Genomic DNA, 14,879 nt, shown 5'->3' on the forward strand with positions numbered 1-14,879 from the left:
TTTTCAGTTGACCTGGCAGCTTACGGCCATACTACCCTTAAAACGCCTGATCTCGTCCGATCTCGGAAGCTAAGCAGGGGCGGGCCTGGTTAGTACTTGGATGGGAGACCGCCTGGGAATACCAGGTGCTGTAAGCCTTTTATGGTTTCTGCTCATGCCTGACAGCAGAGGGCGCTATTTGACACTTTTTGCTGGAGTCTAGTTTGGCCTGCGTCGCCTTCAAATAGGATCTTTTCAGTTGACCTGGCAGCTTACGGCCAAACTACCCTGAAAACGCCCGATCTTGTCCGATCTCGGAAGCTAAGCAGGGGCGGGCCTGGTTAGTACTTGGATGGGAGACCGCCTGGGAATACCAGGTGCTGAAAGCTTTTTATGGTTTCTGTTCTTGCCTGACAGCAGAGGGCGCTGTTTGACACTTTTTGCTGGAGTCTAGTTTGGCCTGCGTCACCTTCAAATAGGATCTTTTCAGTTGACCTGGCAGCTTACGGCCATACTACCCTTAAAACGCCTGATCTCGTCCGATCTCGGAAGCTAAGCAGGGGCGGGCCTGGTTAGTACTTGGATGGGAGACCGCCTGGGAATACCAGGTGCTGTAAGCTTTATATGGTTTCTGCTCTTGCCTGACAGCAGAGGGCGCTGTTTGACACTTTTTGCTGGAGTCTAGTTTGGCCTGCGTCGCCTTCAAATAGGATCTTTTCAGTTGATCTGGCAGCTTACGGCCATACTACCCTGAAAACGCCCGATCTCGGACGCTAAGCAGGGGCGGGCCTGGTTGGTACTTGGATGGGAGACCACCTGGGAATACCAGGTGCTGTAAGCTTTTTATGGTTTCTGCTCTTGCCTGACAGCAGAGGGCGCTGTTTGACCCTTTTTGCTGGAGTCTAGTTTGGCCTGCGTCACCTTCAAATAGGATCTTTTCAGTTGACCTGGCAGCTTACGGCCATACTACCCTTAAAACGCCTGATCTTGTCCGATCTCGGAAGCTAAGCAGGGGCGGCCCTGGTTAGTACTTGGATGGGAGACCGCCTGGGAATACCAGGTGCTGTAAGCTTTTTATGGTTTCTGCTCTTGCCTGACAGCAGAGGGCGCTGTTTGACACTTTTTGCTGGAGTCTAGTTTGGTCTGCGTCGCCTTCAAATAGGATCTTTTCAGTTGACCTGGCAGCTTACGGCCATACTACCCTGAAAATGCCCGATCTCGTCCGATCTCGTAAGCTAAACAGGGGTGGGCCTGGTTAGTACTTGGATGGGAGACCGCCTGGGAATACCAGGTGCTGTAAGCTTTTTATGGTTTCTGCTCTTGCCTGACTGCAGAGGGCGCTGTTTGACACTTTTTGCTGGAGTCTAGTTTGGCCTGCGTCGCCTTCAAATAGGATCTTTTCAGTTCCCTTGGCAGCTTGCAGCCATACTACCCTGAAAACGCCCGATCTCATCCGATCTCGGAAGCTAAGCAGGGGCGGGCCTGGTTAGTGCTTGGATGGGAGACCGCCTGGGAATACCAGGTGCTGTAAGCTTTTTATGGTTTCTGCTCTTGCCTGACAGCAGAGGGCGCTGTTTGACACTTTTTGCTGGAGTCTAGTTTGGCCTGCGTCGCCTTCAAATAGGTTCTTTTCAGTTGATCTGGCAGCTTACGGCCATACTACCCTGAAAACGCCCGATCTCGTAAGCTAAACAGGGGTGGGCCTGGTTAGTACTTGGATGGGAGACCGCCTGGGAATACCAGGTGCTGTAAGCCTTTTATGGTTTCTGCTCATGCCTGACAGCAGAGGGCGCTATTTGACACTTTTTGCTGGAGTCTAGTTTGGCCTGCGTCGCCTTCAAATAGGATCTTTTCAGTTGACCTGGCAGCTTACGGCCAAACTACCCTGAAAACGCCCGATCTCGGAAGCTAAGCAGGGGCGGGCCTGGTTAGTACTTGGATGGGAGACCGCCTGGGAATACCAGGTGCTGTAAGCTTTTTATGGTTTCTGCTCTTGCCTGACAGCAAAGGGCGCTGTTTGACACTTTTTGCCAGAGTCTAGTTTGGCCTGCGTCACCTTCAAATAGGATCTTTTCAGTTGACCTGGCAGCTTACGGCCATACTACCCTGAAAACGCCCGATCTCGTCCGATCTCGGAAGCTAAGCAGGGGCGGACCTGGTTAGTACTTGGATGGGAGACCGCCTGGGAATACCAGGTGCTGCAAGCTTTTTATGGTTTCTGCTCTTGCCTGACAGCAAAAGGCGCTGTTTGACACTTTTTGCCAGAGCCTAGTTTGGCCTGCGTCGCCTTCAAATAGGATCTTTTCAGTTGATCTGGCAGCTTACGGCCATACTATCCTGAAAAAGTCCGATCTCGTCCGATCTCGGAAGCTAAGCAGGGGCGGGCCTGGTTAGTACTTGGATGGGAGACCGCCTGGGAATACCAGGTGCTGTAAGCTTTATATGGTTTCTGCTCTTGCCTGACAGCAGAGGGCGCTGTTTGACACTTTTTGCTGGAGTCTAGTTTGGCCTGCGTCGCCTTCAAATAGGATCTTTTCAGTTGATCTGGCAGCTTACGGCCATACTACCCTGAAAACGCCCGATCTCGGACGCTAAGCAGGGGCGGGCCTGGTTGGTACTTGGATGGGAGACCGCCTGGGAATACCAGGTGCTGTAAGCTTTTTATGGTTTCTGCTCTTGCCTGACAGCAAAGGGCGCTGTTTGACACTTTTTGCCAGAGTCTAGTTTGGCCTGCGTCACCTTCAAATAGGATCTTTTCAGTTGACCTGGCAGCTTACGGCCATACTACCCTGAAAACGCCCGATCTCGTCCGATCTCGGAAGCTAAGCAGGGGCGGGCCTGGTTTGTACTTGGATGGGAGACCGGCTGGGAATACCAGGTGCTGTAAGCTTTTTATGGTTTCTGCTCTTTCCTGACAGCAGAGGGCGCTGTTTGACACTTTTTGCTGGAGTCTAGTTTGGCCTGCGTCGCCTTCAAATAGGATCTTTTCAGTTGATCTGGCAGCTTACGGCCATACTACCCTGAAAACGCCCGATCTCGGACGCTAAGCAGGGGCGGGCCTGGTTAGTACTTGGATGGGAGACCGCCTGGGAATACCAGGTGCTGTAAGCTTTTTATGGTTTCTGCTCTTGCCTGACAGCAAAGGGCGCTGTTTGACACTTTTTGCTGGAGTCTAGTTTGGCCTGCGTCGCCTTCAAATAGGATCTTTTCAGTTGCCTTGGCAGCTTACAGCCATACTACCCTGAAAACGCCCGATCTCATCCGATCTCGGAAGCTAAGCAGGGGCGGGCCTGGTTAGTACTTGGATGGGAGACCGCCTGGGAATACCAGGTGCTGTAAGCTTTTTATGGTTTCTGCTCTTGCCTGACAGCAGAGGGCGCTGTTTGACACTTTTTGCCAGAGTCTAGTTTGGCCTGCGTCACCTTCAAATAGGATCTTTTCAATTGACCTGGCAGCTTACGGCCATACTACCCTGAAAACGCCCGATCTCGTCCGATCTCGGAAGCTAAGCAGGGGCGGGCCTGGTTAGTACTTGGATGGGAGACCGCCTGGGAATACCAGGTGCTGAAAGCTTTTTTTGGTTTCTGTTCTTGCCTGACAGCAGAGGGCGCTGTTTGACACTTTTTGCTGGAGTCTAGTTTGGCCTGTGTCACCTTCAAATAGGATCTTTTCAGTTGACCTGGCAGCTTACGGCCATACTACCCTTAAAACGCCTGATCTCGTCCGATCTCGGAAGCTAAGCAGGGGCGGGCCTGGTTAGTACTTGGATGGGAGACCGCCTGGGAATACCAGGTGCTGTAAGCCTTTTATGGTTTCTGCTCATGCCTGACAGCAGAGGGCGCTATTTGACACTTTTTGCTGGAGTCTAGTTTGGCCTGCGTCGCCTTCAAATAGGATCTTTTCAGTTGACCTGGCAGCTTACGGCCAAACTACCCTGAAAACGCCCGATCTTGTCCGATCTCGGAAGCTAAGCAGGGGCGGGCCTGGTTAGTACTTGGATGGGAGACCGCCTGGGAATACCAGGTGCTGAAAGCTTTTTATGGTTTCTGTTCTTGCCTGACAGCAGAGGGCGCTGTTTGACACTTTTTGCTGGAGTCTAGTTTGGCCTGCGTCACCTTCAAATAGGATCTTTTCAGTTGACCTGGCAGCTTACGGCCATACTACCCTTAAAACGCCTGATCTCGTCCGATCTCGGAAGCTAAGCAGGGGCGGGCCTGGTTAGTACTTGGATGGGAGACCGCCTGGGAATACCAGGTGCTGTAAGCTTTATATGGTTTCTGCTCTTGCCTGACAGCAGAGGGCGCTGTTTGACACTTTTTGCTGGAGTCTAGTTTGGCCTGCGTCGCCTTCAAATAGGATCTTTTCAGTTGATCTGGCAGCTTACGGCCATACTACCCTGAAAACGCCCGATCTCGGACGCTAAGCAGGGGCGGGCCTGGTTGGTACTTGGATGGGAGACCACCTGGGAATACCAGGTGCTGTAAGCTTTTTATGGTTTCTGCTCTTGCCTGACAGCAGAGGGCGCTGTTTGACCCTTTTTGCTGGAGTCTAGTTTGGCCTGCGTCACCTTCAAATAGGATCTTTTCAGTTGACCTGGCAGCTTACGGCCATACTACCCTTAAAACGCCTGATCTTGTCCGATCTCGGAAGCTAAGCAGGGGCGGCCCTGGTTAGTACTTGGATGGGAGACCGCCTGGGAATACCAGGTGCTGTAAGCTTTTTATGGTTTCTGCTCTTGCCTGACAGCAGAGGGCGCTGTTTGACACTTTTTGCTGGAGTCTAGTTTGGTCTGCGTCGCCTTCAAATAGGATCTTTTCAGTTGACCTGGCAGCTTACGGCCATACTACCCTGAAAATGCCCGATCTCGTCCGATCTCGTAAGCTAAACAGGGGTGGGCCTGGTTAGTACTTGGATGGGAGACCGCCTGGGAATACCAGGTGCTGTAAGCTTTTTATGGTTTCTGCTCTTGCCTGACTGCAGAGGGCGCTGTTTGACACTTTTTGCTGGAGTCTAGTTTGGCCTGCGTCGCCTTCAAATAGGATCTTTTCAGTTCCCTTGGCAGCTTGCAGCCATACTACCCTGAAAACGCCCGATCTCATCCGATCTCGGAAGCTAAGCAGGGGCGGGCCTGGTTAGTGCTTGGATGGGAGACCGCCTGGGAATACCAGGTGCTGTAAGCTTTTTATGGTTTCTGCTCTTGCCTGACAGCAGAGGGCGCTGTTTGACACTTTTTGCTGGAGTCTAGTTTGGCCTGCGTCGCCTTCAAATAGGTTCTTTTCAGTTGATCTGGCAGCTTACGGCCATACTACCCTGAAAACGCCCGATCTCGTAAGCTAAACAGGGGTGGGCCTGGTTAGTACTTGGATGGGAGACCGCCTGGGAATACCAGGTGCTGTAAGCCTTTTATGGTTTCTGCTCATGCCTGACAGCAGAGGGCGCTATTTGACACTTTTTGCTGGAGTCTAGTTTGGCCTGCGTCGCCTTCAAATAGGATCTTTTCAGTTGACCTGGCAGCTTACGGCCAAACTACCCTGAAAACGCCCGATCTCGGAAGCTAAGCAGGGGCGGGCCTGGTTAGTACTTGGATGGGAGACCGCCTGGGAATACCAGGTGCTGTAAGCTTTTTATGGTTTCTGCTCTTGCCTGACAGCAAAGGGCGCTGTTTGACACTTTTTGCCAGAGTCTAGTTTGGCCTGCGTCACCTTCAAATAGGATCTTTTCAGTTGACCTGGCAGCTTACGGCCATACTACCCTGAAAACGCCCGATCTCGTCCGATCTCGGAAGCTAAGCAGGGGCGGACCTGGTTAGTACTTGGATGGGAGACCGCCTGGGAATACCAGGTGCTGCAAGCTTTTTATGGTTTCTGCTCTTGCCTGACAGCAAAAGGCGCTGTTTGACACTTTTTGCCAGAGCCTAGTTTGGCCTGCGTCGCCTTCAAATAGGATCTTTTCAGTTGATCTGGCAGCTTACGGCCATACTATCCTGAAAAAGTCCGATCTCGTCCGATCTCGGAAGCTAAGCAGGGGCGGGCCTGGTTAGTACTTGGATGGGAGACCGCCTGGGAATACCAGGTGCTGTAAGCTTTATATGGTTTCTGCTCTTGCCTGACAGCAGAGGGCGCTGTTTGACACTTTTTGCTGGAGTCTAGTTTGGCCTGCGTCGCCTTCAAATAGGATCTTTTCAGTTGATCTGGCAGCTTACGGCCATACTACCCTGAAAACGCCCGATCTCGGACGCTAAGCAGGGGCGGGCCTGGTTGGTACTTGGATGGGAGACCGCCTGGGAATACCAGGTGCTGTAAGCTTTTTATGGTTTCTGCTCTTGCCTGACAGCAAAGGGCGCTGTTTGACACTTTTTGCCAGAGTCTAGTTTGGCCTGCGTCACCTTCAAATAGGATCTTTTCAGTTGACCTGGCAGCTTACGGCCATACTACCCTGAAAACGCCCGATCTCGTCCGATCTCGGAAGCTAAGCAGGGGCGGGCCTGGTTTGTACTTGGATGGGAGACCGCCTGGGAATACCAGGTGCTGTAAGCTTTTTATGGTTTCTGCTCTTTCCTGACAGCAGAGGGCGCTGTTTGACACTTTTTGCTGGAGTCTAGTTTGGCCTGCGTCGCCTTCAAATAGGATCTTTTCAGTTGATCTGGCAGCTTACGGCCATACTACCCTGAAAACGCCCGATCTCGGACGCTAAGCAGGGGCGGGCCTGGTTAGTACTTGGATGGGAGACCGCCTGGGAATACCAGGTGCTGTAAGCTTTTTATGGTTTCTGCTCTTGCCTGACAGCAGAGGGCGCTGTTTGACACTTTTTGCTGGAGTCTAGTTTGGTCTGCGTCGCCTTCAAATAGGATCTTTTCAGTTGACCTGGCAGCTTACGGCCAAACTACCCTGAAAACGCCCGATCTCGGACGCTAAGCAGGGGCGGGCCTGGTTAGTACTTGGATGGGAGACCGCCTGGGAATACCAGGTGCTGTAAGCTTTTTATGGTTTCTGCTCTTGCCTGACAGCAAAGGGCGCTGTTTGACACTTTTTGCCAGAGTCTAGTTTGGCCTGTGTCACCTTCAAATAGGATCTTTTCAGTTGACCTGGCAGCTTACGGCCATACTACCCTGAAAACGCCCGATCTCGTCCGATCTCGGAAGCTAAGCAGGGGCGGGCCTGGTTAGTACTTGGATGGGAGACCGCCTGGGAATACCAGGTGCTGAAAGCTTTTTTTGGTTTCTGTTCTTGCCTGACAGCAGAGGGCGCTGTTTGACACTTTTTGCTGGAGTCTAGTTTGGCCTGTGTCACCTTCAAATAGGATCTTTTCAGTTGACCTGGCAGCTTACGGCCATACTACCCTTAAAACGCCTGATCTCGTCCGATCTCGGAAGCTAAGCAGGGGCGGGCCTGGTTAGTACTTGGATGGGAGACCGCCTGGGAATACCAGGTGCTGTAAGCCTTTTATGGTTTCTGCTCATGCCTGACAGCAGAGGGCGCTATTTGACACTTTTTGCTGGAGTCTAGTTTGGCCTGCGTCGCCTTCAAATAGGATCTTTTCAGTTGACCTGGCAGCTTACGGCCAAACTACCCTGAAAACGCCCGATCTCGTCCGATCTCGGAAGCTAAGCAGGGGCGGGCCTGGTTAGTACTTGGATGGGAGACCGCCTGGGAATACCAGGTGCTGAAAGCTTTTTATGGTTTCTGTTCTTGCCTGACAGCAGAGGGCGCTGTTTGACACTTTTTGCTGGAGTCTAGTTTGGCCTGCGTCACCTTCAAATAGGATCTTTTCAGTTGACCTGGCAGCTTACGGCCATACTACCCTTAAAACGCCTGATCTCGTCCGATCTCGGAAGCTAAGCAGGGGCGGGCCTGGTTAGTACTTGGATGGGAGACCGCCTGGGAATACCAGGTGCTGTAAGCTTTATATGGTTTCTGCTCTTGCCTGACAGCAGAGGGCGCTGTTTGACACTTTTTGCTGGAGTCTAGTTTGGCCTGCGTCGCCTTCAAATAGGATCTTTTCAGTCGATCTGGCAGCTTACGGCCATACTACCCTGAAAACGCCCGATCTCGTCCGATCTCGTAAGCTAAACAGGGGTGGGCCTGGTTAGTACTTGGATGGGAGACCGCCTGGGAATACCAGGTGCTGTAAGCCTTTTATAGTTTCTGCTCATGCCTGACAGCAGAGGGCGCTATTTGACACTTTTTGCTGGAGTCTAGTTTGGCCTGCGTCGCCTTCAAATAGGATCTTTTCAGTTGACCTGGCAGCTTACGGCCAAACTACCCTGAAAACGCCCGATCTCGGAAGCTAAGCAGGGGCGGGCCTGGTTAGTACTTGGATGGGAGACCGCCTGGGAATACCAGGTGCTGTAAGCTTTTTATGGTTTCTGCTCTTGCCTGACAGCAAAGGGCGCTGTTTGACACTTTTTGCCAGAGTCTAGTTTGGCCTGCGTCACCTTCAAATAGGATCTTTTCAGTTGACCTGGCAGCTTACGGCCATACTACCCTGAAAACGCCCGATCTCGTCCGATCTCGGAAGCTAAGCAGGGGCGGACCTGGTTAGTACTTGGATGGGAGACCGCCTGGGAATACCAGGTGCTGCAAGCTTTTTATGGTTTCTGCTCTTGCCTGACAGCAAAAGGCGCTGTTTGACACTTTTTGCCAGAGCCTAGTTTGGCCTGCGTCGCCTTCAAATAGGATATTTTCAGTTGATCTGGCAGCTTACGGCCATACTATCCTGAAAAAGCCCGATCTCGTCCGATCTCGGAAGCTAAGCAGGGGCGGGCCTGGTTAGTACTTGGATGGGAGACCGCCTGGGAATACCAGGTGCTGTAAGCTTTATATGGTTTCTGCTCTTGCCTGACAGCAGAGGGCGCTGTTTGACACTTTTTGCTGGAGTCTAGTTTGGCCTGCGTCGCCTTCAAATAGGATCTTTTCAGTTGATCTGGCAGCTTACGGCCATACTACCCTGAAAACGCCCGATCTCGGACGCTAAGCAGGGGCGGGCCTGGTTGGTACTTGGATGGGAGACCGCCTGGGAATACCAGGTGCTGTAAGCTTTTTATGGTTTCTGCTCTTGCCTGACAGCAAAGGGCGCTGTTTGACACTTTTTGCCAGAGTCTAGTTTGGCCTGCGTCACCTTCAAATAGGATCTTTTCAGTTGACCTGGCAGCTTACGGCCATACTACCCTGAAAACGCCCGATCTCGTCCGATCTCGGAAGCTAAGCAGGGGCGGGCCTGGTTAGTACTTGGATGGGAGACCGCCTGGGAATACCAGGTGCTGTAAGCTTTTTATGGTTTCTGCTCTTGCCTGACAGCAGAGGGCGCTGTTTGACCCTTTTTGCTGGAGTCTAGTTTGGCCTGCGTCACCTTCAAATAGGATCTTTTCAGTTGACCTGGCAGCTTACGGCCATACTACCCTTAAAACGCCTGATCTCGTCCGATCTCGGAAGCTAAGCAGGGGCGGGCCTGGTTAGTGCTTGGATGGGAGACCGCCTGGGAATACCAGGTGCTGTAAGCTTTTTATGGTTTCTGCTCTTTCCTGACAGCAGAGGGCGCTGTTTGACACTTTTTGCTGGAGTCTAGTTTGGCCTGCGTCGCCTTCAAATAGGATCTTTTCAGTTGATCTGGCAGCTTACGGCCATACTACCCTGAAAACGCCCGATCTCGGACGCTAAGCAGGGGCGGGCCTGGTTAGTACTTGGATGGGAGACCGCCTGGGAATACCAGGTGCTGTAAGCTTTTTATGGTTTCTGCTCTTGCCTGACAGCAAAGGGCGCTGTTTGACACTTTTTGCTGGAGTCTAGTTTGGCCTGCGTCGCCTTCAAATAGGATCTTTTCAGTTGCCTTGGCAGCTTACAGCCATACTACCCTGAAAACGCCCGATCTCATCCGATCTCGGAAGCTAAGCAGGGGCGGGCCTGGTTAGTACTTGGATGGGAGACCGCCTGGGAATACCAGGTGCTGTAAGCTTTTTATGGTTTCTGCTTTTGACTGACAGCAGAGGGCGCTGTTTGACACTTTTTGCTGGAGTCTAGTTTGGCCTGCGTCGCCTTCAAATAGGATCTTTTCAGTTGCCTTGGCAGCTTACGGCCATACTACCCTGAAAACGCCCGATCTCATCCGATCTCGGAAGCTAAGCAGGGGCGGGCCTGGTTAGTACTTGGATGGGAGACCGCCTGGGAATACCAGGTGCTGTAAGCTTTTTATGGTTTCTGCTCTTGCCTGAAAGCAGAGGGCGCTGTTTGACACTTTTTGCTGGAGTCTAGTTTGGCCTGCGTCGCCTTCAAATAGGATCTTTTCAGTTGCCCTGGCAGCTTACGGCCATACTACCCTGAAAACGCCCGATCTCGTCCGATCTCGGAAGCTAAGCAGGGGCGGGCCTGTTTAGTACTTGGATGGGAGACCGCCTGGGAATACCAGGTGCTGTAAGCTTTTTATGGTTTCTGCTCTTGCCTGACAGCAGAGGGCGCTGTTTGACACTTTTTGCTGGAGTCTAGTTTGGTCTGCGTCGCCTTCAAATAGGATCTTTTCAGTTGACCTGGCAGCTTACGGCCAAACTACCCTGAAAACGCCCGATCTCGGACGCTAAGCAGGGGCGGGCCTGGTTAGTACTTGGATGGGAGACCGCCTGGGAATACCAGGTGCTGTAAGCTTTTTATGGTTTCTGCTCTTGCCTGACAGCAAAGGGCGCTGTTTGACACTTTTTGCCAGAGTCTAGTTTGGCCTGCGTCACCTTCAAATAGGATCTTTTCAGTTGACCTGGCAGCTTACGGCCATACTACCCTGAAAACGCCCGATCTCGTCCGATCTCGGAAGCTAAGCAGGGGCGGGCCTGGTTAGTACTTGGATGGGAGACCGCCTGGGAATACCAGGTGCTGAAAGCTTTTTTTGGTTTCTGTTCTTGCCTGACAGCAGAGGGCGCTGTTTGACACTTTTTGCTGGAGTCTAGTTTGGCCTGTGTCACCTTCAAATAGGATCTTTTCAGTTGACCTGGCAGCTTACGGCCATACTACCCTTAAAACGCCTGATCTCGTCCGATCTCGGAAGCTAAGCAGGGGCGGGCCTGGTTAGTACTTGGATGGGAGACCGCCTGGGAATACCAGGTGCTGTAAGCCTTTTATGGTTTCTGCTCATGCCTGACAGCAGAGGGCGCTATTTGACACTTTTTGCTGGAGTCTAGTTTGGCCTGCGTCGCCTTCAAATAGGATCTTTTCAGTTGACCTGGCAGCTTACGGCCAAACTACCCTGAAAACGCCCGATCTCGTCCGATCTCGGAAGCTAAGCAGGGGCGGGCCTGGTTAGTACTTGGATGGGAGACCGCCTGGGAATACCAGGTGCTGAAAGCTTTTTATGGTTTCTGTTCTTGCCTGACAGCAGAGGGCGCTGTTTGACACTTTTTGCTGGAGTCTAGTTTGGCCTGCGTCACCTTCAAATAGGATCTTTTCAGTTGACCTGGCAGCTTACGGCCATACTACCCTTAAAACGCCTGATCTCGTCCGATCTCGGAAGCTAAGCAGGGGCGGGCCTGGTTAGTACTTGGATGGGAGACCGCCTGGGAATACCAGGTGCTGTAAGCTTTATATGGTTTCTGCTCTTGCCTGACAGCAGAGGGCGCTGTTTGACACTTTTTGCTGGAGTCTAGTTTGGCCTGCGTCGCCTTCAAATAGGATCTTTTCAGTTGATCTGGCAGCTTACGGCCATACTACCCTGAAAACGCCCGATCTCGTCCGATCTCGTAAGCTAAACAGGGGTGGGCCTGGTTAGTACTTGGATGGGAGACCGCCTGGGAATACCAGGTGCTGTAAGCCTTTTATAGTTTCTGCTCATGCCTGACAGCAGAGGGCGCTATTTGACACTTTTTGCTGGAGTCTAGTTTGGCCTGCGTCGCCTTCAAATAGGATCTTTTCAGTTGACCTGGCAGCTTACGGCCAAACTACCCTGAAAACGCCCGATCTCGGAAGCTAAGCAGGGGCGGGCCTGGTTAGTACTTGGATGGGAGACCGCCTGGGAATACCAGGTGCTGTAAGCTTTTTATGGTTTCTGCTCTTGCCTGACAGCAAAGGGCGCTGTTTGACACTTTTTGCCAGAGTCTAGTTTGGCCTGCGTCACCTTCAAATAGGATCTTTTCAGTTGACCTGGCAGCTTACGGCCATACTACCCTGAAAACGCCCGATCTCGTCCGATCTCGGAAGCTAAGCAGGGGCGGACCTGGTTAGTACTTGGATGGGAGACCGCCTGGGAATACCAGGTGCTGCAAGCTTTTTATGGTTTCTGCTCTTGCCTGACAGCAAAAGGCGCTGTTTGACACTTTTTGCCAGAGCCTAGTTTGGCCTGCGTCGCCTTCAAATAGGATCTTTTCAGTTGATCTGGCAGCTTACGGCCATACTATCCTGAAAAAGCCCGATCTCGTCCGATCTCGGAAGCTAAGCAGGGGCGGGCCTGGTTAGTACTTGGATGGGAGACCGCCTGGGAATACCAGGTGCTGTAAGCTTTATATGGTTTCTGCTCTTGCCTGACAGCAGAGGGCGCTGTTTGACACTTTTTGCCGGAGTCTAGTTTGGCCTGCGTCGCCTTCAAATAGGATCTTTTCAGTTGATCTGGCAGCTTACGGCCATACTACCCTGAAAACGCCCGATCTCGGACGCTAAGCAGGGGCGGGCCTGGTTGGTACTTGGATGGGAGACCGCCTGGGAATACCAGGTGCTGTAAGCTTTTTATGGTTTCTGCTCTTGCCTGACAGCAAAGGGCGCTGTTTGACACTTTTTGCCAGAGTCTAGTTTGGCCTGCGTCACCTTCAAATAGGATCTTTTCAGTTGACCTGGCAGCTTACGGCCATACTACCCTGAAAACGCCCGATCTCGTCCGATCTCGGAAGCTAAGCAGGGGCGGGCCTGGTTAGTACTTGGATGGGAGACCGCCTGGGAATACCAGGTGCTGTAAGCTTTTTATGGTTTCTGCTCTTGCCTGACAGCAGAGGGCGCTGTTTGACCCTTTTTGCTGGAGTCTAGTTTGGCCTGCGTCACCTTCAAATAGGATCTTTTCAGTTGACCTGGCAGCTTACGGCCATACTACCCTTAAAACGCCTGATCTCGTCCGATCTCGGAAGCTAAGCAGGGGCGGGCCTGGTTAGTGCTTGGATGGGAGACCGCCTGGGAATACCAGGTGCTGTAAGCTTTTTATGGTTTCTGCTCTTTCCTGACAGCAGAGGGCGCTGTTTGACACTTTTTGCTGGAGTCTCGTTTGGCCTGCGTCGCCTTCAAATAGGATCTTTTCAGTTGATCTGGCAGCTTACGGCCATACTACCCTGAAAACGCCCGATCTCGGACGCTAAGCAGGGGCGGGCCTGGTTAGTACTTGGATGGGAGACCGCCTGGGAATACCAGGTGCTGTAAGCTTTTTATGGTTTCTGCTCTTGCCTGACAGCAAAGGGCGCTGTTTGACACTTTTTGCTGGAGTCTAGTTTGGCCTGCGTTGCCTTCAAATAGGATCTTTTCAGTTGCCTTGGCAGCTTACAGCCATACTACCCTGAAAACGCCCGATCTCATCCGATCTCGGAAGCTAAGCAGGGGCGGGCCTGGTTAGTACTTGGATGGGAGACCGCCTGGGAATACCAGGTGCTGTAAGCTTTTTATGGTTTCTGCTTTTGACTGACAGCAGAGGGCGCTGTTTGACACTTTTTGCTGGAGTCTAGTTTGGCCTGCGTCGCCTTCAAATAGGATCTTTTCAGTTGCCTTGGCAGCTTACGGCCATACTACCCTGAAAACGCCCGATCTCATCCGATCTCGGAAGCTAAGCAGGGGCGGGCCTGGTTAGTACTTGGATGGGAGACCGCCTGGGAATACCAGGTGCTGTAAGCTTTTTATGGTTTCTGCTCTTGCCTGAAAGCAGAGGGCGCTGTTTGACACTTTTTGCTGGAGTCTAGTTTGGCCTGCGTCGCCTTCAAATAGGATCTTTTCAGTTGCCCTGGCAGCTTACGGCCATACTACCCTGAAAACGCCCGATCTCGTCCGATCTCGGAAGCTAAGCAGGGGCGGGCCTGTTTAGTACTTGGATGGGAGACCGCCTGGGAATACCAGGTGCTGTAAGCTTTTTATGGTTTCTGCTCTTGCCTGACAGCAGAGGGCGCTGTTTGACACTTTTTGCTGGAGTCTAGTTTGGTCTGCGTCGCCTTCAAATAGGATCTTTTCAGTTGACCTGGCAGCTTACGGCCAAACTACCCTGAAAACGCCCGATCTCGGACGCTAAGCAGGGGCGGGCCTGGTTAGTACTTGGATGGGAGACCGCCTGGGAATACCAGGTGCTGTAAGCTTTTTATGGTTTCTGCTCTTGCCTGACAGCAAAGGGCGCTGTTTGACACTTTTTGCCAGAGTCTAGTTTGGCCTGCGTCACCTTCAAATAGGATCTTTTCAGTTGACCTGGCAGCTTACGGCCATACTACCCTGAAAACGCCCGATCTCGTCCGATCTCGGAAGCTAAGCAGGGGCGGGCCTGGTTAGTACTTGGATGGGAGACCGCCTGGGAATACCAGGTGCTGAAAGCTTTTTTTGGTTTCTGTTCTTGCCTGACAGCAGAGGGCGCTGTTTGACACTTTTTGCTGGAGTCTAGTTTGGCCTGTGTCACCTTCAAATAGGATCTTTTCAGTTGACCTGGCAGCTTACGGCCATACTACCCTTAAAACGCCTGATCTCGTCCGATCTCGGAAGCTAAGCAGGGGCGGGCCTGGTTAGTACTTGGATGGGAGACCGCCTGGGAATACCAGGTGCTGTAAGCCTTTTATGGTTTCTGCTCATGCCTGACAGCAGAGGGCGCTATTTGACACTTTTTGCTGGAGTCTAGTTTGGCCTGCGTCGCCTTCAAATAGGATCTTTTCAGTTGACCTGGCAGCTTACGGCCAAACTACCCTGAAAACGCCCGATCTC

At 52.2% G+C, this 14,879-nt stretch overlaps 47 non-coding genes and 19 pseudogenes across 47 annotated transcripts in view; all 66 read left to right on the plus strand.

Annotated features, from left to right (window-relative positions):
• Positions 1–18: 18 nt before the first annotated feature.
• LOC131116275 (5S ribosomal RNA) lies at positions 19–137 on the plus strand. The gene has a single exon (XR_009123529.1). It is a non-coding gene; the product is annotated as a 5S ribosomal RNA (ribosomal RNA).
• A 112-nt stretch (positions 138–249) lies between these two features.
• LOC131118690 (5S ribosomal RNA) lies at positions 250–368 on the plus strand. Its single transcript, XR_009125848.1, has one exon. It is a non-coding gene; the product is annotated as a 5S ribosomal RNA (ribosomal RNA).
• A 112-nt stretch (positions 369–480) lies between these two features.
• On the plus strand, positions 481–599 carry LOC131116494 (5S ribosomal RNA). The gene has a single exon (XR_009123740.1). It is a non-coding gene; the product is annotated as a 5S ribosomal RNA (ribosomal RNA).
• A 112-nt stretch (positions 600–711) lies between these two features.
• LOC131113119 (5S ribosomal RNA) lies at positions 712–820 on the plus strand (annotated as a pseudogene).
• Positions 821–932: 112 nt separating this feature from the next.
• On the plus strand, positions 933–1,051 carry LOC131118881 (5S ribosomal RNA). Its single transcript, XR_009126021.1, has one exon. It is a non-coding gene; the product is annotated as a 5S ribosomal RNA (ribosomal RNA).
• Positions 1,052–1,163: 112 nt separating this feature from the next.
• LOC131117635 (5S ribosomal RNA) lies at positions 1,164–1,282 on the plus strand. Its single transcript, XR_009124846.1, has one exon. It is a non-coding gene; the product is annotated as a 5S ribosomal RNA (ribosomal RNA).
• Positions 1,283–1,394: 112 nt separating this feature from the next.
• On the plus strand, positions 1,395–1,513 carry LOC131117078 (5S ribosomal RNA). Its single transcript, XR_009124307.1, has one exon. It is a non-coding gene; the product is annotated as a 5S ribosomal RNA (ribosomal RNA).
• A 112-nt stretch (positions 1,514–1,625) lies between these two features.
• On the plus strand, positions 1,626–1,734 carry LOC131113059 (5S ribosomal RNA; annotated as a pseudogene).
• Positions 1,735–1,846: 112 nt separating this feature from the next.
• On the plus strand, positions 1,847–1,955 carry LOC131112435 (5S ribosomal RNA; annotated as a pseudogene).
• Positions 1,956–2,067: 112 nt separating this feature from the next.
• On the plus strand, positions 2,068–2,186 carry LOC131117321 (5S ribosomal RNA). The gene has a single exon (XR_009124542.1). It is a non-coding gene; the product is annotated as a 5S ribosomal RNA (ribosomal RNA).
• A 112-nt stretch (positions 2,187–2,298) lies between these two features.
• On the plus strand, positions 2,299–2,417 carry LOC131118378 (5S ribosomal RNA). The gene has a single exon (XR_009125540.1). It is a non-coding gene; the product is annotated as a 5S ribosomal RNA (ribosomal RNA).
• A 112-nt stretch (positions 2,418–2,529) lies between these two features.
• Positions 2,530–2,638, plus strand: LOC131113428 (5S ribosomal RNA; annotated as a pseudogene).
• A 112-nt stretch (positions 2,639–2,750) lies between these two features.
• LOC131116816 (5S ribosomal RNA) lies at positions 2,751–2,869 on the plus strand. Its single transcript, XR_009124052.1, has one exon. It is a non-coding gene; the product is annotated as a 5S ribosomal RNA (ribosomal RNA).
• A 112-nt stretch (positions 2,870–2,981) lies between these two features.
• Positions 2,982–3,090, plus strand: LOC131112609 (5S ribosomal RNA; annotated as a pseudogene).
• A 112-nt stretch (positions 3,091–3,202) lies between these two features.
• LOC131117256 (5S ribosomal RNA) lies at positions 3,203–3,321 on the plus strand. The gene has a single exon (XR_009124479.1). It is a non-coding gene; the product is annotated as a 5S ribosomal RNA (ribosomal RNA).
• A 112-nt stretch (positions 3,322–3,433) lies between these two features.
• Positions 3,434–3,552, plus strand: LOC131116417 (5S ribosomal RNA). The gene has a single exon (XR_009123665.1). It is a non-coding gene; the product is annotated as a 5S ribosomal RNA (ribosomal RNA).
• Positions 3,553–3,664: 112 nt separating this feature from the next.
• LOC131116276 (5S ribosomal RNA) lies at positions 3,665–3,783 on the plus strand. The gene has a single exon (XR_009123530.1). It is a non-coding gene; the product is annotated as a 5S ribosomal RNA (ribosomal RNA).
• A 112-nt stretch (positions 3,784–3,895) lies between these two features.
• On the plus strand, positions 3,896–4,014 carry LOC131118691 (5S ribosomal RNA). Its single transcript, XR_009125849.1, has one exon. It is a non-coding gene; the product is annotated as a 5S ribosomal RNA (ribosomal RNA).
• A 112-nt stretch (positions 4,015–4,126) lies between these two features.
• LOC131116495 (5S ribosomal RNA) lies at positions 4,127–4,245 on the plus strand. The gene has a single exon (XR_009123741.1). It is a non-coding gene; the product is annotated as a 5S ribosomal RNA (ribosomal RNA).
• Positions 4,246–4,357: 112 nt separating this feature from the next.
• LOC131113120 (5S ribosomal RNA) lies at positions 4,358–4,466 on the plus strand (annotated as a pseudogene).
• Positions 4,467–4,578: 112 nt separating this feature from the next.
• Positions 4,579–4,697, plus strand: LOC131118882 (5S ribosomal RNA). The gene has a single exon (XR_009126023.1). It is a non-coding gene; the product is annotated as a 5S ribosomal RNA (ribosomal RNA).
• Positions 4,698–4,809: 112 nt separating this feature from the next.
• LOC131117637 (5S ribosomal RNA) lies at positions 4,810–4,928 on the plus strand. The gene has a single exon (XR_009124848.1). It is a non-coding gene; the product is annotated as a 5S ribosomal RNA (ribosomal RNA).
• A 112-nt stretch (positions 4,929–5,040) lies between these two features.
• LOC131117079 (5S ribosomal RNA) lies at positions 5,041–5,159 on the plus strand. The gene has a single exon (XR_009124308.1). It is a non-coding gene; the product is annotated as a 5S ribosomal RNA (ribosomal RNA).
• Positions 5,160–5,271: 112 nt separating this feature from the next.
• Positions 5,272–5,380, plus strand: LOC131113060 (5S ribosomal RNA; annotated as a pseudogene).
• Positions 5,381–5,492: 112 nt separating this feature from the next.
• On the plus strand, positions 5,493–5,601 carry LOC131112436 (5S ribosomal RNA; annotated as a pseudogene).
• Positions 5,602–5,713: 112 nt separating this feature from the next.
• On the plus strand, positions 5,714–5,832 carry LOC131117322 (5S ribosomal RNA). The gene has a single exon (XR_009124543.1). It is a non-coding gene; the product is annotated as a 5S ribosomal RNA (ribosomal RNA).
• A 112-nt stretch (positions 5,833–5,944) lies between these two features.
• Positions 5,945–6,063, plus strand: LOC131118379 (5S ribosomal RNA). Its single transcript, XR_009125541.1, has one exon. It is a non-coding gene; the product is annotated as a 5S ribosomal RNA (ribosomal RNA).
• A 112-nt stretch (positions 6,064–6,175) lies between these two features.
• LOC131113429 (5S ribosomal RNA) lies at positions 6,176–6,284 on the plus strand (annotated as a pseudogene).
• A 112-nt stretch (positions 6,285–6,396) lies between these two features.
• Positions 6,397–6,515, plus strand: LOC131115792 (5S ribosomal RNA). The gene has a single exon (XR_009123062.1). It is a non-coding gene; the product is annotated as a 5S ribosomal RNA (ribosomal RNA).
• A 112-nt stretch (positions 6,516–6,627) lies between these two features.
• On the plus strand, positions 6,628–6,736 carry LOC131112610 (5S ribosomal RNA; annotated as a pseudogene).
• Positions 6,737–6,848: 112 nt separating this feature from the next.
• LOC131113234 (5S ribosomal RNA) lies at positions 6,849–6,957 on the plus strand (annotated as a pseudogene).
• A 112-nt stretch (positions 6,958–7,069) lies between these two features.
• LOC131116418 (5S ribosomal RNA) lies at positions 7,070–7,188 on the plus strand. The gene has a single exon (XR_009123666.1). It is a non-coding gene; the product is annotated as a 5S ribosomal RNA (ribosomal RNA).
• Positions 7,189–7,300: 112 nt separating this feature from the next.
• On the plus strand, positions 7,301–7,419 carry LOC131116277 (5S ribosomal RNA). The gene has a single exon (XR_009123531.1). It is a non-coding gene; the product is annotated as a 5S ribosomal RNA (ribosomal RNA).
• Positions 7,420–7,531: 112 nt separating this feature from the next.
• LOC131117590 (5S ribosomal RNA) lies at positions 7,532–7,650 on the plus strand. Its single transcript, XR_009124802.1, has one exon. It is a non-coding gene; the product is annotated as a 5S ribosomal RNA (ribosomal RNA).
• A 112-nt stretch (positions 7,651–7,762) lies between these two features.
• Positions 7,763–7,881, plus strand: LOC131116496 (5S ribosomal RNA). Its single transcript, XR_009123742.1, has one exon. It is a non-coding gene; the product is annotated as a 5S ribosomal RNA (ribosomal RNA).
• Positions 7,882–7,993: 112 nt separating this feature from the next.
• Positions 7,994–8,112, plus strand: LOC131116767 (5S ribosomal RNA). The gene has a single exon (XR_009124005.1). It is a non-coding gene; the product is annotated as a 5S ribosomal RNA (ribosomal RNA).
• Positions 8,113–8,224: 112 nt separating this feature from the next.
• Positions 8,225–8,333, plus strand: LOC131112437 (5S ribosomal RNA; annotated as a pseudogene).
• A 112-nt stretch (positions 8,334–8,445) lies between these two features.
• On the plus strand, positions 8,446–8,564 carry LOC131117323 (5S ribosomal RNA). Its single transcript, XR_009124544.1, has one exon. It is a non-coding gene; the product is annotated as a 5S ribosomal RNA (ribosomal RNA).
• Positions 8,565–8,676: 112 nt separating this feature from the next.
• LOC131117398 (5S ribosomal RNA) lies at positions 8,677–8,795 on the plus strand. The gene has a single exon (XR_009124617.1). It is a non-coding gene; the product is annotated as a 5S ribosomal RNA (ribosomal RNA).
• A 112-nt stretch (positions 8,796–8,907) lies between these two features.
• On the plus strand, positions 8,908–9,016 carry LOC131113431 (5S ribosomal RNA; annotated as a pseudogene).
• A 112-nt stretch (positions 9,017–9,128) lies between these two features.
• LOC131114683 (5S ribosomal RNA) lies at positions 9,129–9,247 on the plus strand. The gene has a single exon (XR_009121986.1). It is a non-coding gene; the product is annotated as a 5S ribosomal RNA (ribosomal RNA).
• A 112-nt stretch (positions 9,248–9,359) lies between these two features.
• Positions 9,360–9,478, plus strand: LOC131118151 (5S ribosomal RNA). The gene has a single exon (XR_009125319.1). It is a non-coding gene; the product is annotated as a 5S ribosomal RNA (ribosomal RNA).
• Positions 9,479–9,590: 112 nt separating this feature from the next.
• Positions 9,591–9,699, plus strand: LOC131112611 (5S ribosomal RNA; annotated as a pseudogene).
• Positions 9,700–9,811: 112 nt separating this feature from the next.
• Positions 9,812–9,930, plus strand: LOC131117268 (5S ribosomal RNA). Its single transcript, XR_009124490.1, has one exon. It is a non-coding gene; the product is annotated as a 5S ribosomal RNA (ribosomal RNA).
• A 112-nt stretch (positions 9,931–10,042) lies between these two features.
• On the plus strand, positions 10,043–10,161 carry LOC131115016 (5S ribosomal RNA). Its single transcript, XR_009122309.1, has one exon. It is a non-coding gene; the product is annotated as a 5S ribosomal RNA (ribosomal RNA).
• Positions 10,162–10,273: 112 nt separating this feature from the next.
• LOC131115803 (5S ribosomal RNA) lies at positions 10,274–10,392 on the plus strand. Its single transcript, XR_009123072.1, has one exon. It is a non-coding gene; the product is annotated as a 5S ribosomal RNA (ribosomal RNA).
• Positions 10,393–10,504: 112 nt separating this feature from the next.
• On the plus strand, positions 10,505–10,613 carry LOC131113235 (5S ribosomal RNA; annotated as a pseudogene).
• Positions 10,614–10,725: 112 nt separating this feature from the next.
• Positions 10,726–10,844, plus strand: LOC131116419 (5S ribosomal RNA). The gene has a single exon (XR_009123667.1). It is a non-coding gene; the product is annotated as a 5S ribosomal RNA (ribosomal RNA).
• A 112-nt stretch (positions 10,845–10,956) lies between these two features.
• LOC131116278 (5S ribosomal RNA) lies at positions 10,957–11,075 on the plus strand. The gene has a single exon (XR_009123532.1). It is a non-coding gene; the product is annotated as a 5S ribosomal RNA (ribosomal RNA).
• Positions 11,076–11,187: 112 nt separating this feature from the next.
• Positions 11,188–11,306, plus strand: LOC131117592 (5S ribosomal RNA). Its single transcript, XR_009124804.1, has one exon. It is a non-coding gene; the product is annotated as a 5S ribosomal RNA (ribosomal RNA).
• A 112-nt stretch (positions 11,307–11,418) lies between these two features.
• Positions 11,419–11,537, plus strand: LOC131116497 (5S ribosomal RNA). Its single transcript, XR_009123743.1, has one exon. It is a non-coding gene; the product is annotated as a 5S ribosomal RNA (ribosomal RNA).
• Positions 11,538–11,649: 112 nt separating this feature from the next.
• LOC131116768 (5S ribosomal RNA) lies at positions 11,650–11,768 on the plus strand. The gene has a single exon (XR_009124006.1). It is a non-coding gene; the product is annotated as a 5S ribosomal RNA (ribosomal RNA).
• A 112-nt stretch (positions 11,769–11,880) lies between these two features.
• Positions 11,881–11,989, plus strand: LOC131112439 (5S ribosomal RNA; annotated as a pseudogene).
• Positions 11,990–12,101: 112 nt separating this feature from the next.
• Positions 12,102–12,220, plus strand: LOC131117324 (5S ribosomal RNA). The gene has a single exon (XR_009124545.1). It is a non-coding gene; the product is annotated as a 5S ribosomal RNA (ribosomal RNA).
• Positions 12,221–12,332: 112 nt separating this feature from the next.
• On the plus strand, positions 12,333–12,451 carry LOC131117399 (5S ribosomal RNA). The gene has a single exon (XR_009124618.1). It is a non-coding gene; the product is annotated as a 5S ribosomal RNA (ribosomal RNA).
• Positions 12,452–12,563: 112 nt separating this feature from the next.
• On the plus strand, positions 12,564–12,672 carry LOC131113432 (5S ribosomal RNA; annotated as a pseudogene).
• Positions 12,673–12,784: 112 nt separating this feature from the next.
• Positions 12,785–12,903, plus strand: LOC131114684 (5S ribosomal RNA). The gene has a single exon (XR_009121987.1). It is a non-coding gene; the product is annotated as a 5S ribosomal RNA (ribosomal RNA).
• Positions 12,904–13,015: 112 nt separating this feature from the next.
• LOC131118152 (5S ribosomal RNA) lies at positions 13,016–13,134 on the plus strand. Its single transcript, XR_009125320.1, has one exon. It is a non-coding gene; the product is annotated as a 5S ribosomal RNA (ribosomal RNA).
• A 112-nt stretch (positions 13,135–13,246) lies between these two features.
• On the plus strand, positions 13,247–13,355 carry LOC131112612 (5S ribosomal RNA; annotated as a pseudogene).
• A 112-nt stretch (positions 13,356–13,467) lies between these two features.
• LOC131117279 (5S ribosomal RNA) lies at positions 13,468–13,586 on the plus strand. Its single transcript, XR_009124501.1, has one exon. It is a non-coding gene; the product is annotated as a 5S ribosomal RNA (ribosomal RNA).
• A 112-nt stretch (positions 13,587–13,698) lies between these two features.
• On the plus strand, positions 13,699–13,817 carry LOC131115027 (5S ribosomal RNA). The gene has a single exon (XR_009122320.1). It is a non-coding gene; the product is annotated as a 5S ribosomal RNA (ribosomal RNA).
• Positions 13,818–13,929: 112 nt separating this feature from the next.
• LOC131115804 (5S ribosomal RNA) lies at positions 13,930–14,048 on the plus strand. Its single transcript, XR_009123073.1, has one exon. It is a non-coding gene; the product is annotated as a 5S ribosomal RNA (ribosomal RNA).
• Positions 14,049–14,160: 112 nt separating this feature from the next.
• LOC131113236 (5S ribosomal RNA) lies at positions 14,161–14,269 on the plus strand (annotated as a pseudogene).
• A 112-nt stretch (positions 14,270–14,381) lies between these two features.
• Positions 14,382–14,500, plus strand: LOC131116420 (5S ribosomal RNA). The gene has a single exon (XR_009123668.1). It is a non-coding gene; the product is annotated as a 5S ribosomal RNA (ribosomal RNA).
• Positions 14,501–14,612: 112 nt separating this feature from the next.
• LOC131116279 (5S ribosomal RNA) lies at positions 14,613–14,731 on the plus strand. Its single transcript, XR_009123533.1, has one exon. It is a non-coding gene; the product is annotated as a 5S ribosomal RNA (ribosomal RNA).
• A 112-nt stretch (positions 14,732–14,843) lies between these two features.
• Positions 14,844–14,879, plus strand: part of LOC131117593 (5S ribosomal RNA) — a 119-nt gene continuing 83 nt past the window's right edge. Inside the window, exon 1 of the ribosomal RNA XR_009124805.1 lies at positions 14,844–14,879. This exon is cut by the window's right edge and continues 83 nt beyond it. This is a non-coding gene — a ribosomal RNA (5S ribosomal RNA).

This window comes from Doryrhamphus excisus, unplaced genomic scaffold (genome assembly GCF_030265055.1).
Source record: "Doryrhamphus excisus isolate RoL2022-K1 unplaced genomic scaffold, RoL_Dexc_1.0 HiC_scaffold_25, whole genome shotgun sequence".
Lineage (NCBI taxonomy): Eukaryota > Metazoa > Chordata > Actinopteri > Syngnathiformes > Syngnathidae > Doryrhamphus > Doryrhamphus excisus.